This window comes from Porites lutea, chromosome 3, assembly GCF_958299795.1.
Source record: "Porites lutea chromosome 3, jaPorLute2.1, whole genome shotgun sequence".
Taxonomy (NCBI): domain Eukaryota; kingdom Metazoa; phylum Cnidaria; class Anthozoa; order Scleractinia; family Poritidae; genus Porites; species Porites lutea.
In genome coordinates, this window is record NC_133203.1 from 17,493,733 (window position 1) to 17,510,754 (window position 17,022).

The following is a 17,022-nucleotide window of genomic DNA, read 5'->3' on the forward strand; positions in this document are numbered from 1 at the left end:
CAGTCACGTAGTTAGCCTGTGCACTAAGTCTTCTCCTAATATGTCTTTTTTGCTTACCTCACAAGAAGCAAAGGAGATAGGAGATGTCAGCACACAAGCTAATCAATGAACTTATTCTTTGTCGCCACTGAACGAAATTTGTATTTTAACGTATACTCACTATTTTTATTCTTTATCACAAAAAAATATCTTACACAGTTGTATGGATATATACTTAAGACTTATCATACTATTTCTATTTGTTGTCAGTTTTTCAATGCATGATTTCCAGACTGCAGTTTCGTCATTGTCTCCAGTACAAGGATACATCATGAAAAAGTAATTACAAATCTGCTGTACTATGTTACTATCTAAGCTTGGTTTCGTTTTGGATCTAAAAACGCTCCTTCGTATTCGCTGCTCTCTAGTAGTGAAAGCATTCATGATATGTACAGCTAGGTATACCTTAGCAGTTTTGGAGTTATTTGCTTGTTTTTCCTTAAGCTCTGTTAATTGATTCAGTGTAAGGAGGGGTACACTTGGGGCCGTTTCCACCTGGGCACCTACAACATTTTCAAGAGTGGAAATATTACCCCCCTCTTGACAAACAGCTTGAAGAACTGCTATATTTTGCTTTATTTCTTTTAACTCATTTATAATAAACTGTTGATTGGGTAGAACCAATGTCAGAGTATTGAGAACATTCGTTTGAAATTCACATCCAGTGAGTTGAGGCATGCTGGGCTGAGGGGGGGAGGAGGAACACAAGACAAACCACGAGACCCCTGACAATCTTCTCTTAAGTGAGCACCCCCGGGAGAGTCTTTTAGGATACTCATATTGGAGTGCATGTGGGCTGTAGTAGCCGGTTCAAGGGTGGTGTATGTTGGAGTAGTGCTAACCACTACACTTGCTGTTGAAGATTCACTACTTGAAGCTATGATGAAACTATTTAAATAATTATTTACATCGCCAGTTCCTAAGTCAGAGATCAAGATTTTACCAAGCTCAGGTGACAGGGGAACATCGAACAAGTTGTTATATGATGGCGTCTTACCTTCCACTGATGTTGAAGAGGGTGGGGTTTCTTCACCTTTCTTTCTGTTGGCTGATTCCTCTTCTTTAGGAGGCAGGTTTTCCCCACTGCAAGGCGGCTGTAATGATGATGACTTGTTGCTTGTTGGCTGGCTGCGCTGACTGGCTTATTTTTTTGTTCCTGGGGGGGTCTTTGCGATGTTTGCTTTGAGCAAACTCTTGTTGTACCACATTTGCAGCACGTTTTTGCTTAGCTTCTTTGGCGTATGTCAGTTCCTAGTCTGCCATTTCAATGGGCTGTGTGCCCAGAGACTTTCTAGCATCTTGTAATTCAAGTGTGGTATCTGAAGCAGAATTAGGTATTTCAGTATTAGAGCTTATAGTGATGTGCGTGACTAAAATGGATTCTTGAAACCAGGAACTAAACTGAATCACTTGATTAACGCCCTGATTTGTGCTGAGAAAGGCTGTTGTTTACCCATACAAATCCGTTTTTGAGACAGCAAAATTGATAAGACGAACTGTCTGCAGTATAGTGCTCAACATTATTTCTACTAATTATTCACTTCAAATTTTAGTTTTTTAACCCCCAAATCCAATTTTCTCCAAGTTGACAAAATTTTCAACCCCCCCTCCCCCCCCAATTTTTGCAAAAAATCTCAATCATTGAGCCAAGGACTCCAAACTTATTGAGTCATTTTTGATTTAATGAAATCTCAGCTAGATATTTGAGACAAAAAGGGCGAAAATAAACAAAAAAACAAGTAAATCACTAAAAATATGGTTTTATTAGAGCTTACAATTTCAGGAAACTAAGCATTTTCTACCATGGCAATATTTGTAGAAAACTGGGCAAACTGGTCCTATGGAGTACATTATACCATAAGATATTAATAATAATAATAATAATGATAATAATAATAATAATAATAATAATAATAATAATACTTATATAGTGCCGATATCAATATTGCTATTTTCATCAGTGCTTAAAAATGAGTGAATTTGAATTTGAATTTGATTTAACCTAGGTGGATATTCAATTTCCTTTGTTTCCTAGTCCTAACTCATTAATAATTAGTGCTAGGAGACAAAGGAAATTGAGAATCAATCTAGGTTAAAAAAATTTAACCCGAAATCAAATTTGACCTGTAACAATATATACACTACTGTTGTACAACAAAAGCTTCTATTTTTTAGACTTTCAGCAAATGTCCCTCTGTCATACCAGCTGATGACAACCAACAACTTCAAAAGTCTTCTTATTTAAGCTCTACAAAAACACCTTAATATACTAAATGTACTCACTTACCTGACCAACTGCAACAGGGAAGCCCGATAACAAATTTCCACAGCATTGTAAGATTGTCATCAACTCTATAAAAAGAAGAAGGTTGTTTTATTTGACTAATAAGCTGTGCGCCAAGCCATGTAAGGTTTTCCATGTTGTGCCAAAATAATTTTGGGCAGAAAAGTGAAGAATAAAGTATTTTGCTGAAATAAGAGTGCAACTTTGACCCTTTGCCTTATGTGAATACTTTGCCAAAATTAAAGGATTTCCATTTGAGGCACCGGCTCGGATACCACATTAATTTTATGACCACACATGGTTACAAATTTACAGAAGCATGACTTATAACATTTCCAACTTTCAGCTGCCTCCTCAGCAATCAAACAAGGAAAATGATGCAATAAAGCAATATTACATTGTACGTCAAGTGGTAGTATAAAGGGCTACCATAATAATGTGGGCCATTTGATAAGCATAATGTGCACCAGACATAGTTAACCAATAAACAAATAGTTCATCAAAATCATTAGTAATCAGTATTAATCTATCATAGAGTGACATCCATTTCCCATGTTAATTGATATAAATTCATAACGACAGATAGTGGTGACTTCGATTAGTATTAATTTCTATAGATATTATAGATATATTTTTTAACACGATGTCCGTATGGTATTACTGAGTCATTCCACACTAAAGAGTACAGTCCTTTTGATTGATAAAGTATGTACTAAAATAACAAAAACATTAACAGGAACAAATATCATTACTCTTCGATTTGTTTTTTAGCTTAAGTGCAGTTCATGATAAAGTAAGAAACTGCTGGGAAAGTGGCACTGTGCAACCCTCTCTTCTCTCTACAGCAACTCCAAAGCATGGACAAATGGGGCACAATAAAATTATTATTGGTAAACAACAAAATCAGTATTCTTAATATTTCAATGAGTCGCATCAAGAAAGAGACGTAAGAATATCTAGTAAAGTAAACAAGAAATAAAAAGTATTCTCAATATCCAGTATCACAACAGTAACATCAGTAAAACCAAAGAAACAAACACCTGGAGTAGTTGTTGAAGTCAAAAATAAGATGTGTTTATATGCACTCGTAGACTTCACTCAACTAGTCAAGGTGCCATTGGTTGATTCTTGGTCACACAGCCCTGGCTGAAATCAAATGTATCACAATTGTGATACATATGAGCCATTGTACCCCTCTCAGGATACATTACAGCATGTGGTCATCACACTGATTAAAGTGGCCTGACAGATGGTAGGAAACGAACTGCCAGTTTTCCATTTCGTGAATGAACACAACCCAACTGAACAACACAAACATGAAGGTTCAGGCTAAAATCAAAAGCAACGATTTTCAAAGTTATCCTAGAAGAGAAACAGCAGCTGGTGGAGGAAAAAGATGCACATAATGTGAGGAAAATACTTTATAAATCATTCATTCAGTGGTTTTGAGAATTAATTTTTGTTTTCATATAAGTACTGAGTCCACTGTTTTGATCCACTCAGGTTATTCTTTTGCTGCTTTTCGATTGAAGTTAAAGTATAGCTAGAAAACTAACAAAACACTTAATGTCAGGTCCCTTGGGAAACCAATTAGTTTTGTTTTCTCTCAAGTACTGATGATTCCCTTGACTTCCTCTCTGGAAATAGGACTCTTGGGAAAACAAAACTAATTGTTTCCCTGGGGATATGACATTAACTGTATATTGTGCTGCATCCGATTTTTGTCAGTGTTATTTACCCAACAGCAACTTTATGGTTAGAATATGAGAATGAATACTGTCCAAGATCATTGCTTGTTAATGATTGCTATTGATTATTACATTAAATAATTTTTCCTATGACTTGAATGAATTTCTGTTTATTCCCAATGCCGTCGGTCAAGCAATAACAATCCATTGATTATATCAGTTGATATCAATTATATCGAGTGAGTTCCGATATCGATTTCTATCGATTAGCTACGCCGGGTGTGGATAACCCTGACCCAACTGAAATTCTAAAAACGTTGCCCTGAGTGATTAGACTGATTACAGTCATTTACCCGAAAAAAAAAAACATGGTAACTCATATTCACAATTCTACGACCTATATAACCTGCCAATAACTTAACCAGCTCAAAAAATGAAGCAAATGTTAAAGTTAAACGGCGCGGTCAGACGTCGGAGATATTTTTCGGATGTCCTTCAGGTTTGGCTTCGAGTTAGCCTCGAACGAACCCCAAAGGACGTCTGCGGGGAGGCTATCTTCGAGTGGGAAAAGAATGTTTACATATTGTTTACAATTATACGTTAATTTCCATTCTTCTCTCTTAACAATAAGCTTCATTTAACTGGTTTAAAGAGTGAAAATAACAGCCTATTTTTAGAAGCACTAGAAGTTAATTGGTTCATTTTTTCCCTGATCGATCGACCGCGTTAAGATTTCTCGGAGTGTCAATAGTTCTAAACCCTCCAGGGTACAATAAATTTAACGAAAATTATTCTCATACTTACTTACTTATTCTCTTACTGTAAAGCGTTTGTCAAGTTGCAAACGTGCACAAAATCTGCAACGAATGTTTAAGACTACAGCTGAAATCGATTTGTGGTAAGTGACACGCGTGACCACAGCCAAAATGTTAGGAACCAGGCCTCGGGAAAGGGGGACTTCCGGAACTTCCGGAGCGCTTACTGATCAGAATTTTCGGTAAATTCTCGACAGAGGGGGACGTAAGAAAGGTTTGCATACCGCAAACCGCACAGAAATACCTATAAACACCACACAGAATAACATAAGAAAACCGCAAACCGCACTGAAATTACCCGTAAATTTCTAGAGTCTGTAAAATGAGGAAACGGTCGGCGGATTGGCGAAAAATAGTTAATGAATAAAAAATGAATAAATAATAACTGAATAAAATATCAATTAATAAAAGAGTAAAATGCACAAGAAATAATGTTCGTTGCAGATTTATGTTCTAAAAATACAATTTGTAACTTTTCAAGGCATCTCAAAGAAAACAACTATTACAGAATTACAGGGGAAAGTTAAAATGCCAAAATGGAGAAGGAACATTTGTCAGTACGATGTCTTTCTTCTGACAAGTATGTGAGAAGAAAGTAATAATTCAACGATTCCGTTATTTACCCTCGGCAGTATTTATAGCACTTGTGCTGTTGGGGCCGAGCAAATACCTGAAACAAACAATTCAAATTGAGCTTAACAGGGTTAAGAATCCCTACTGGGTGGGGGCAAACCAGCTGGCTATTTACAAGAATGGACGAGGATTTGAACTCAGGACTACCGTGAAGAAATCCAGTTAGCGGTCAGAACGGTACTTGAACTCGGGGCCTCCGCATTGCAAGTCCGGTGCTCTAACCACTCGGCCACGCTGCCTCCTCCAGGAAGTGAGTTATAGTTCTTAATGGTACCGCAAAAACCTGGCTTTTTCCCTGAAATCTACCTTTGAATTAACTTTCGAACTTGTTGGCGCTTTACCCGTTGATCATGATGAAAGACCAGTAAGTAAAGTAAGTAAGTAAAGGCTTTATTAATGTGTCAATGTAGTTAGTTTTCACAACTAATTGGGGACACAAAAATAAAATTATTTACAAATGAGAAATAGTAGCGGAGCTCCCGCGCGCGCGAAGCCCGCGTGGGACAGAGCCTCATACTCATGGAATATGGTCAACCTCTTTTTGCTTGGTTGTCACGTGACTGACCGAGTGTACGTACGTACGTACGTACGTACGCGTCTACAGATTGTACGGGTAGGGTAGGGAAGACTATCAAAAGGAAGGGAGGGGTGACTCAGGCGTGTGTTGGCAAGTCCTCATCTTTCATATATGACATTCACAATATGGTCAATTGACAGCTGTCAAAACAGGATAGCCACTGACCAGTATACCATGACCATATCGCGGGCTCATGTGTCAACTCATCGAGGTGACGTGATTTATTTGGAAGCTGTCCGCTGACCAGTTAATCGTTTTACTAGATCACGAACTATGTTCAATCTCATACTTTTTAGCTAGTTTGGGATCGGAGCACAGGAAATGTGATCAATTGACAGCTGTCAAAACAAGGTATCCGCTGACCAGTATCACTTGAGCGAATCGCGGGCTCAGGTGTCGGCTCCTCGAGGTCAAGTATTTTTTTGAAGTTATTCGCTGACAAGGTACTGGTTTTCAAATGATTGCAGGCTCAAGTTAAATTTTTTAAAAAATGATTCACATGAAATATGTGTTTAAAATTTTGATTTCAAACTGACCTCGGACGCGAAAATTAAGTCAGTTGCTACAGGCAGGGAAGACAGTTGCTTTTGACTTTTCTCACCATGTTCACGCGTTGGTCACGTTCTACGTCCAGTTTTTATGCTCTGATTGGTTAAAATTTGACAGGTGAGTTCATGCGGAAAATTTAGGCAGCATCTTGAATCTTGTTTACTTTGACAGCTGAAGCTGACAGAGTTTTGTGTCAACTTGTGATGTTTTTAACTGTCTTTTTCCACTGGGCTCGGTACAAAATGAAATTCAGCTGCTATCGGAAGTTTTCTGTTATTCATGGCTAGTTTGGTTTTTGGGTTTTTGGTTGAGAAATACGTCACTTGTCAAAGTTGGAAATCCGATTTCGGATGGCATCGTTTTCGTTTTCACCTTGCTTAATGCGTAAGAAGGTTTCAAAGTCTGAAGCGATACTGGCCTTACTTGATACCTTTGAGGAGCTGCATCTCGAGTGGTAAGCCTGAGTAATTATTGTATTTGATGTTTGTTTTTTATTTCTAATTTAATGAAGTCGAGCGTAGTTTATGCGGCTATTTTGTTTGCGCACGTTTGTAAGATTTGAGACAATAGGGCCATTTATACGAGGAAAAATAAGACGCGTCTTAAATAAGACGCGAACTGTACCATTTATACGAGCATGTCTTATCTAATAAGACGAGTCTTAGCTAAGCCGCGTCTTATTTTAGACGAAATGTGCCGTTTATACGGAAAGTTCGCGTCTTATTTTTCCTCGTATAAATGGCCCTAATGATGTGACCGAGTATCAGGTTTACATAAGCTTACAGATCTTTAAAAAGCCTTTAGACATTTTCTCACCGCAAGTAGAAAGAACACGTTCCAAAGAATTTTAAGTTATAATTCTGGCTGTAAAAGAAGCTTTGAGCGATTTTCTTGGCTCGAGTTCGTCTTTGAAAAAAGCAAACACCGGGAAGCCGGCTTAAAACAAAAACTTCAGCTTTAAGCTCGAAGACTCAGGATTTTTAGAGACACTTTAATACTTGTCTTCCTGAATGAAACTTGTCGTCTCTGTATATGTTTCACCGAATTATATTTCTTTTATTGATTATTAGTAGTCTCTTTTGTAATTTTAATCGCTGTGCCGATTGTTGTTAGTCGTTCAGTGGACAACGCTTCCCAGAGTACTCAAAATGCCGCGCATTGAACCATTTTGAAATAGAAAATTAACATAATGAATTCTTTATTATATTGGAGCTTAACTGTGTTAATGTTCATTCAAACACTCGCCACAGCTAGCAATGCAAAAGTCAGAACCGGCTGGCCGTATAGGTGATTTTGGAAATTTTTTTAACGGTTTAGCTAAAGCCCACGCGTGCTTCGATCGTCCTGAATATTGAATAATAGCAATTTGTATTGCAAAACTGTCAAATACTGCATTCTGTTGTCCGAGGTCTGTATGATAAAAACAGTGCCTCATAGTACTGTTTCACCTCAGATGTGATGTATAAATGATATATAAGGTTGGTTTACACGCACCCAGATTTGTTGGCAAGATTTTGTAAAGTAAACTTGTCGAACGCAAAAAATTTCGGCCCGAACTTATTTCCAGGCCTAATTAAGCTACGGTGATCAAGAGCCATTAGGGACTTTAAGATCTGGGACGCGACGACCTCTAGAACGCGGTGGCTGATAAAGGACTGGACCTGTGGAACGCCGTCGTTTGCGCGCGAAAAGTAAAGTTAAGATCTCCGTCGCGATGCAAGACGACGTGGCTGCAAACCGCTCTCTATCAGTGTGATTCTTCGGCAATTCTTTCGCAGAAATAGCTATGGCATCATTTTAGAAAGTCCAAGAAATGCTTTGTTTGTGCTTTGTTCGATAGCATCACCTCCACTTCTTCGTTGACGCCTCGGTTTGTCATCGCTTTCATCCCTGTTCATCCGCTGATGAACCTCTTTTCTTCGTCTCTGACAGCTTCTCCATCGCTTTTAGTCTAACATTTTCCCCTTTAGCCCGATCGTATGGACGTTTTTTGGTAGCTGTTCCCTGTGTTTTCTGTAATTCCGCTTCGCCACTTTCCTCCAACGCGATGATCATATCCAATAGGTTTTCTAGTTCCGTTGGCTCATCGGGAGTTCTCTGTGTTGGCAAGTAGAAAGTTATCCCTGTACCATGACATGGCTAACTTTCCTTGATATTGTAGCCTGGAAGATGCCCTGTTACATATAGCTGATGGTCGTCAGCATGCATGAAAAGGTTTGTGTCTTTAACCAACATGGTCATGTCATTCTGGAATAAGTTCCATAATAATGGACCACATGAAGATCCCTGAGGACAACCACGTGACAATTTAGACCATTCACTTCTAATACTGCCTAGTTTTACTCGACTGTATCTGTCATTCAGAAACGATCGAATTACATCCAATGATTAATTAGTGAACCCATATGCTTTGAGCTTCTTGATGACTAAATTGTGACATAGAGAGTCAAAAGCCTTACTTATGTCTGTAGATAGAATGGTCACTAATTCTTTTCTGTCGATAGCATGTTTCCAGTCCTCTGTAAGTCTTGCTACTGTCGTTTCACAACTGTGATTCTTTCTGTATGCTGTCAATCTTGGAGATAGAGTAGGGTCAAAATAATGGGTTATTTGTTTGCTAAGCAGTGATTCAAAAACCTTGTCAATAATACATAGCGTCGTGATAGGTCGATAATTTTCTACATTATGCTTGTCCCCTTTCTTGAAAATAGGAGTGAGTTCTCCCCTTTTAAAGGTTCTCCCCTTTTACCACGTTCAGCTCCGTAGATTCACCGGTTGATAAACTCGAGTTGCATGCGAACTTTCCATGTTTTGTGTTGCTTGTTTTGTTTGTTTGCTTCTAACACCCGGCATTGGAAATAATCCTTATTATTAAAAACTGAATTATTGGATAATGCAATTCTGGAGCACTGACTGGCTTAGCCATCATGGTATGTGAGCCAGTATACCATGCTCTCCAGCTATGGTAACTGTATGCGTCTGCTTAAAATTAAAAAGAAGCTGAAAATCGGCTACGCGCCTCGTTGGCTATCCAGCATCTCATATCCAACGCGCACTCGGGGAATAATTGCTAAATACGCATTGCAATACGCAATGAAAAATAAAGTAGGGTAATATAAACAGCTGGTAACCTCCCTGCAGGGCTTAACGTAAGTGGCACACCGACGTTAAGGGAGTGTTCGCGAGACTGATGTATTTTCATTAGTAGTGTCGGTCGTCTATTCAGCAACCATTATGATGCAAATGAGGTACGAGGTCATCGGAAGTCGTCGGGAGTCGTTGGCAGTCGTTGGAAAGGGTCGTCGGAGAGGCTCGGTAGTCGGAAGTCGTCAGAGAAGTTCGGCAGTCGGAAGTCGTCGGGGCATAAAGGAAGGACATTTGAGTTGTTATTATACGATAGTCAAACGTGAACTTATATGTGTAAACGAGTGAGGCAAGTCAGACATGTGGGAGAGAAAAGGGCCCCCTGCAAAGGGCGCAGGCGCAAACCAGAACGCATGCGCAGTACCAAAAATAGAAAAAGGATGTAAAAAAGGGAGAATCGAACTTACAACCTTGGGATGTTGGAAAAGAGGGAAGCCCGTACTAACGTTAACAGCATGTGCTAGCGTGTTCCGAACCTAAAGAAAGAAGAAAAAATAAAGAAGTCTTTCCGACATTGATAAACGATCAACGTCGAAAAGAAGGTCCCGATCGGGATTCGAACCCGAGCTTTCTGTGCCACAAACAGACGTACTAACCACTATACAATCGAGACCACCACAAAGAATGAGAGTAAAAATATCACACTTTATTAAAAAACAACGTCTCGGCTGGGAATTGAACCCAGATCTTCTGCGTGACAGGCAGAGATACTAACCATTATACTACCGAGACCAACTGACAGAATCTGTGCAAACATGAGAAACTTTATACAGGTATATTGAGACTACGTTTAAAGGTATCTTGAAGTTCTAATAACGCGTCTGGAAAATCGTAAATGTTTCTGATCCCGACAATGGCCGTTTTGGGTAGAAAGGTGGGTAAAGCAAACTGTTCTTCAGACATCTGATCACAGGCGTAGAATAGATCTTGATCGTGTCTGTACCAAAACCAAATGTTGCGTTGCACATCGTACACGTACAGGATTTTCTTGAGAAGTTTGGCCATTTCCACTGCCCAACCGGTACCTCCAAAGCATAAGTTACTTTCAGGTTGAAAGCTTGTAAAAGCCAGTACCATTTCTGCTTGTTTCACAACATGATAATTTCGGTGAATGTATTGTAAGCTGATGGGATTGCTCAAAGGTTTGTTCAATCGAGCAGACACTTGCTTCGTGATCGGAATGGCTTCTCCCAATTGTGAATGAGTTAATGGAGACAGGTATTTGCTTCTTGGGTGACAAGGTGGAATGAATATCTGTACAGGTAAACCAAAGTCTCTGGCAAAGCGTTCTGCTTCTAAATCGACTCCGTTAGCGCCACCACTAATAATCGTAAAAGGTTTCACATCCGACATCTTGCTTCATGGAATGAAAGAATCACATTGTCAAAGAGAAATATAAACAGACCAAACAATGATGCCTTGACGTCAATGTCCAGAGAATGAACAATGCAATGACGTCATTGCCCGGACATGTTCAATTCCCACAGGACTTGAGGCTTTTAGGAGCATAGTCATCAAAATAGGCAATGGCTTTTTCACAAACATGTTCAAAAATCTCTTTGTTATGGTTAAACAAAAACGTGTTCAATTCATCAAAGGTGAAATTATGACGCGAGATGGCTTCTAAAATGATGGCTTACATAAAGTCATGATACCCTTGTACTTTGGAACGTTCGATAGAGTTGAAAAGGGTGTCCATGTTCCTTCCAGGAAAAGGCAGTGTTTAATGGAACTCAAGCAAGTCACTCCTTCATTTTATAATCCACATCAGGTGTTCGATGCAAGAATTTAAAAAAGGCGGTCGTTTCTTTGTTCAGTTGATTAAAAATCTCTTTGTTCAAAGCATAGAGATTGTAATTCAACTCGTCAAAGGTAAACTCTGTATTAGCCAAGGCTTCAATGAGCAAAGCGCGAATAAACTCTTTGTAGTTGGAAAAGTTTCCAGGATCTAGTTTTTTCAACAACGTGTCCATCTTAGAGCACGGTGTCGTAGCCATGTCGTTCTTCCAGGTCTTTGAGAACGGTTTTGAGTCTTGTCAATTCCTCCTGGGCAGATTGAAGTTGCTGCTTTAACATCTTGATTTTCTGAACTAAACTAGCGCAAAAAATCACGGCTTCTCCCACAATAGCAAACCACTTGTTGTCAGTCATCACTGGTGGTGAGTCAACAACATCACTTGCTTATATCGACAGTTCACGCTTCACTGACTCGTCCACCCTAATGTATTTCCTTTGGGACGCCTAGAGTTTCTTTTTGAAAAACAGGGTAGACAATGTCACTCGGTTGAGTCATGGTGGTCAAATGAAATTTTATTACACATCACCCTTTTATCGCCAATTTTCGCATACATTCGGGTAATTCATCCTCATAAGAAAACTCCCATCTAGGATCAGTTATTTCTCTTTCAAAAATGTACTGCACTATTTTACATTTGCCATCGCAATTGTCAGGTACCCAATCTAATCCTAACCCCTTGGCAAAAGCATCATCTTTTTCTTGAATGCAATAGTCACATAGAATCCATTCCAACAATTCGTCACAACGCTTTTGCCACAAAACACGCTGAGCATTGACTTCTTGGACCGAGGGCTGAACGTGCAAGGTTTTGCGTAACCACCAACTGAGCTTACACACCAGGACGCGGGCGCAATAATCATGCCAAACAGGAAGCTTGGCACCACTGTGATTTCTACACCAATGTATAAAATCGCTAGGTGACATGACATTCGTGGTACCTGTAGGCAGGTCATGGATCTCGTTTAAACCGATGGGAAGGTCCACGGTAGGGATATCCATGGCTTGAAATAGCTCTTTCAGCGGTGGAGTAACATCTAGCAAACCTACAGCGGGGCAATCGGAGGGACAATGAGTCTTGTACCATTGTTTGACATCGGCAGCAACCAAATTCTGATCTCGTCCAGATGTGTCGTCAAAGGTTAGTCCATGATCGTACTTCATTTGCTCATCAATACTCATTTGGGTCTCACTGGAAAAAGCAGACAAGTCATGTCCAGGAGAATAAGACAACAAAAGATGATGATATCCATCTCGACTACATAAACCAATTTCTCGATAGAGAAAAAACTCTTCGGTGATTTTAAAACCGTGACAGAAAGCAACAACTCCAATAGTCTCCATACTTGGAGAGTGAACGAAGTCTCTGGGTAGCGTCATGCTATTTTAAAGGAACGCGAACGTGACTAGATTCACGTCATCCACCCAAGCGTAAACAACGTCTTGACGTCATGGCCTAGACTTGCCCGCTCCCCAGGGAAGGATTGACGTTATGACCCAATTCCCTTAGGGCCCAAATGCTCAATAAAGTAATGTGTTCAAGTGAAAAAAGTCATTATGTGCAAATTTCAAGAACCGACCGTTCAGCAATTGCAACGAAGCAGAATGTCGGAACTTCAGGATACCATGAACGCTATATTTGGTTCCCCTGATGAGGAGTCCATAACTCGTCCTGACGACCCCAAGATGGCGAAGTTGGAAAAACGAATGATTCAATCTCAAGTACTAATTCAAGGAAGCAACAAACGTCCCAAAGGCAAGAAAACCAAGAAAACAGTGAACCCTAAAGAAGTGATCGACGATCCACCATATGGTGGAAATGAACTACGAGTCATTCCACCTCAGCCAACAGTGCCCACCAACCTTCTCATACCTGGTCCGTTACTAGCAGGAAACATAGAAGAGTATCCTAGACCGTCTCTCCCAAGCTATGAAGAGATGATGCTAGATGACATGTTCAATGGTCCAAGCTCTAAGGAAACACAACCTGACCTAGCGCCTGTGAAAGTGTTGGAAGAGGGAGTAGCAGTGACCCAAGAGGATCGAACCGTGGAATGGTGGCCTGTGGAGGAACCAGAGCAACTGGCTAACATGTTGGAGTATTTGGAAGATGAAAACAAACCACTGCATACGAACTTTGTCCTTCCTAACCAAGGACGAGCCCTGTGCTATACCTGCCCGGTCTTTTTTGGCAGTATGCAGAACAAGCAGATTGTAGCGGAAGCCTTGTGTAACGAGATACACAGCAAAATACTCGATCAGTGGGGAACCCTTAGCTGTCGTTGTGGATTAGTGCCAAAATTGCAGTTGAGTCAAACACCCAGAAACATGAACAAAGTCTTCCTAGGTTGTCCCAAACCTCGAGAAGTCAGATGTGGGTATTTTCAGTGGATCCACGAGCCCCCCAAACCCAACTATGTACCCAAGACAGCCACCCGAAAAGCCCTGAAGAAACGACTGGCGGACATGGTCAGTGACAGGATGAGCCTGGAGAAAAAGCAGAAAACCGAAGGAGGATTTCAATTTCCTTAAACTGATGTAGAACGTGTGATTGTATTAAAGTTCTTTTTGCTACGTGAGTGCATGTTGTTTGTCATGTTTTACCCTTTCCCTGGGGAGGTCCATTGACGTCATGACCCAGACTTGCCCGCTCCCTAGGGAGGGATTGACGTTTTAGGGGTTTTGTTAAATACACGGCATGTGTTGAACCATGATCAGTTATCATCATGAACTTCCACGGGAATGAACCATTAACCACCGAGTTTCTCCTAGTATTTGGGGATCAAGAGAAACTCTGTCCCTCGTATTATGGGAAAGACGAAGATAAGAAAAAAGTCAAAATGGTCCTTCAACAAGAGATTCATCCTGAAGTCCATGCCAAATGGGGTAATCTAATGTGTCATTGCCAATTGATTCCCAAGATGCGGTTAAGTAAAACTGCCAAAAATCTCAACAAAGTATTTCTCACCTGTGGTGGTTCCACTCAAGACGCTCGCTGCAAGTTTTTTCAGTGGATCCACACCCCGTTGTTTCGACAAAAACAAACAGACAAGAAACCAGATCCTGTCAAGACCTGGTTGCAACAAGCAGAGCAAAATATAGAGAAATGGAAAAAGCAACAAACCGACCATTCCTGGTTCAATCAGTTTGCAGAATCCGCCAAACAACAAGAGCAGCAGCGGCAGAGCAAACAAAGTGTAAATCCTTGGAAAAAATCCCTGCCAAGTACCTTTCATTGGAGTCCCGAGATAGCGGAGGTAACCAAGAAACGAGACCAATGGGATGACATCAATGCCATGGCCAACAACGAATTTCAAACCTCTGTGTCGAAGACCTTTGGAAGCGTACCTCCTAGTGATGCCAGTTTAGCGTCCTATTTGCAAAAGAGGAAAAATCAAGGCAAAAGTCTATCGCCTACAGATGAAAAGTATTTGCAAGCCTGTCATCAGCAGTGCAAACCCGTCACAGGATTTTGGCCTCAAAACGAAAAAGCCATTGCTGAGTTTGTGAAGAGACCCTGGCCCTTTGGTGACTTGCCGGAAAAAGTGTGCAGTTTGGCGTCGTATTGCCGTAAACGAAAACAACAAGGGTTACCGTTAACCCCAGCCCAAGAACGTTTTTTTGAACATTTAGTAGATTTGCACCAAAAAGACCTCAACGAAGGTCCTACTATAAGATGTGTTAATTTTTAAGAATAAAACACCCTTTAAACTCCTCATATTGTTGCTTGTTCTTTTGTTAGGGTTACGGTTAGGGTTAAAATGCTAATGAGGTTAGGGTTAAACCCTAGTCCCTTGGGGTTAGGGTTAAGGTTAGGGATATATTATTGTATGAGGGTATTCTTGTCCCAGAACCCCCATTATCCTCTACTACCATGGGGTTAGGGTTTGGGTTATAAAGCCACACGTTTTACCCTACAGCGTTCATTGTTAGTTCATCATGACAGCTAGGCGCTTGTTAGAAATGACCCAGGCTTGGCATGATTGTGAAGTGGAATTGAAACAACTCCGAGCCCTCTTACAGGTCCGAGATAAACAAATTGAAGACATGAAAGGGGAAATAGCTGCATTACAAACAGATAATGCTCAATTGCGGTACGAGTTGCTCTGTCCAAAGTGTCAACGATATCTTGATTCAAAACAACCCGGTGATACCATTTTGGCCATACCATGTCCTTCATGTATTGGAACGGAAGGGTATGCCAAAAACTTTTTTGAAGTATAAAGCACAGCCACCTCCTCATAGATATCATTGTTCACCATGAACACCTTAGAGTATAGATGCACTATGTGGATTTGTCAAAAACTAGCCCAAGACAGGCCCATTCCAGAAAAGCGCTGTGCACCTGTTGCCTTATTTGAGTATATGATGGACACCCATCGCAGTTGGGGTCGTTACGCTATTTACATGACATGGTTGCATCGCCATTTTCCCACTCAGGGGTCTTGGATTTTTCACTATTTAAAGACACACTATTCGTCAAGGACATATTCATTGTCCTATTTGTTAGCACAGTGGTTCATGTATCATGGCGCAAAAACTGTCGAACGCCTATGTCGATCCTTCCCAACCTGGCTCGTTAGGAGGTGTGACTAAATTTGCCAAAGCCCATGGACTCACTCAATCCAAAGCCCGTCAAGTCTTACAAACTTTGTTGAGTTACACGTTACACAAGCCCCGACGTCGCCATTTTCCTACCTTACCCGTCATGGTCTTTAAAGTCGATCAACAGTGGGTGATGGATCTGATGGACGTCCAGAAATTAGCCAAATGGAATAAAGGTCACCGGTACATTTTAACCGTGGTGGATGTCCTGTCCAAATATGCCTGGGCCATTCCCATCAAAAACAAAACAGGTGCGGTGATGGTGCAAGCGTTACAGACGTTATGGAAACAAGCTAGCCCCAGACAACCTCAACGGGTGCAATCAGACGACGGGACAGAGTTCATGAACGCTAAGGTGCAAGCCTTTTTTAAAAAACACCAAGTAGACCATTTTTCCACCCAAGGGGATACAAAAGCCGCTTTAGCGGAAGTGTTGATTAAAACGTTAAAAACTAAACTGTATCGCTATTTTACTGCTGCCAATACCCTCACCTACTTGAAAGCCCTTCCCCTCATCGTGGAGCAATACAATCACACCGTTCATTCCAGTATTCAAGAAAAACCTGCTCATGTGACCCCGGACAATGAATATTTGATTTGGAATCGATTGTATAGAAAACGGTTACGCAAACGGGCTCGTCCTAAACTGCGTGTGGGAGATAAAGTACGCTTAAACAAAAAACATCGAGTGTTTCAAAAAGGGTATTTGCCTGGTTGGACAGAAGAAGTCTTTTTAGTCCATGGGATTTCAACCATCAGCCCTGTTGTCACCTACATCCTCACAGAATGGAATGGTACACCTATAAAAGGCACATTTTATGAAGAAGATGTTCAAAGGGTTTTACTCCCCGATGAGGCATTATTTCGGGTGGAAAAAGTGTTAAAACGAAAAG

At 40.6% G+C, this 17,022-nt stretch overlaps 1 long non-coding RNA gene and 2 other non-coding genes across 3 annotated transcripts; all 3 read right to left on the minus strand.

Moving 5' to 3' along the window:
* Positions 1-287: 287 nt before the first annotated feature.
* Positions 288-2,391, minus strand: LOC140929552 (uncharacterized). The gene is made up of 3 exons (XR_012164742.1): positions 2,327-2,391; positions 1,037-1,358; positions 288-542 (listed from the first exon to the last, which is right to left on the minus strand). It is a non-coding gene; the product is annotated as an uncharacterized lncRNA (long non-coding RNA).
* A 7,879-nt stretch (positions 2,392-10,270) lies between these two features.
* Trnah-gug (transfer RNA histidin (anticodon GUG)) lies at positions 10,271-10,342 on the minus strand. The gene has a single exon. It is a non-coding gene; the product is annotated as a tRNA-His (tRNA).
* A 47-nt stretch (positions 10,343-10,389) lies between these two features.
* On the minus strand, positions 10,390-10,461 carry Trnad-guc (transfer RNA aspartic acid (anticodon GUC)). The gene has a single exon. It is a non-coding gene; the product is annotated as a tRNA-Asp (tRNA).
* Positions 10,462-17,022: the final 6,561 nt, after the last annotated feature.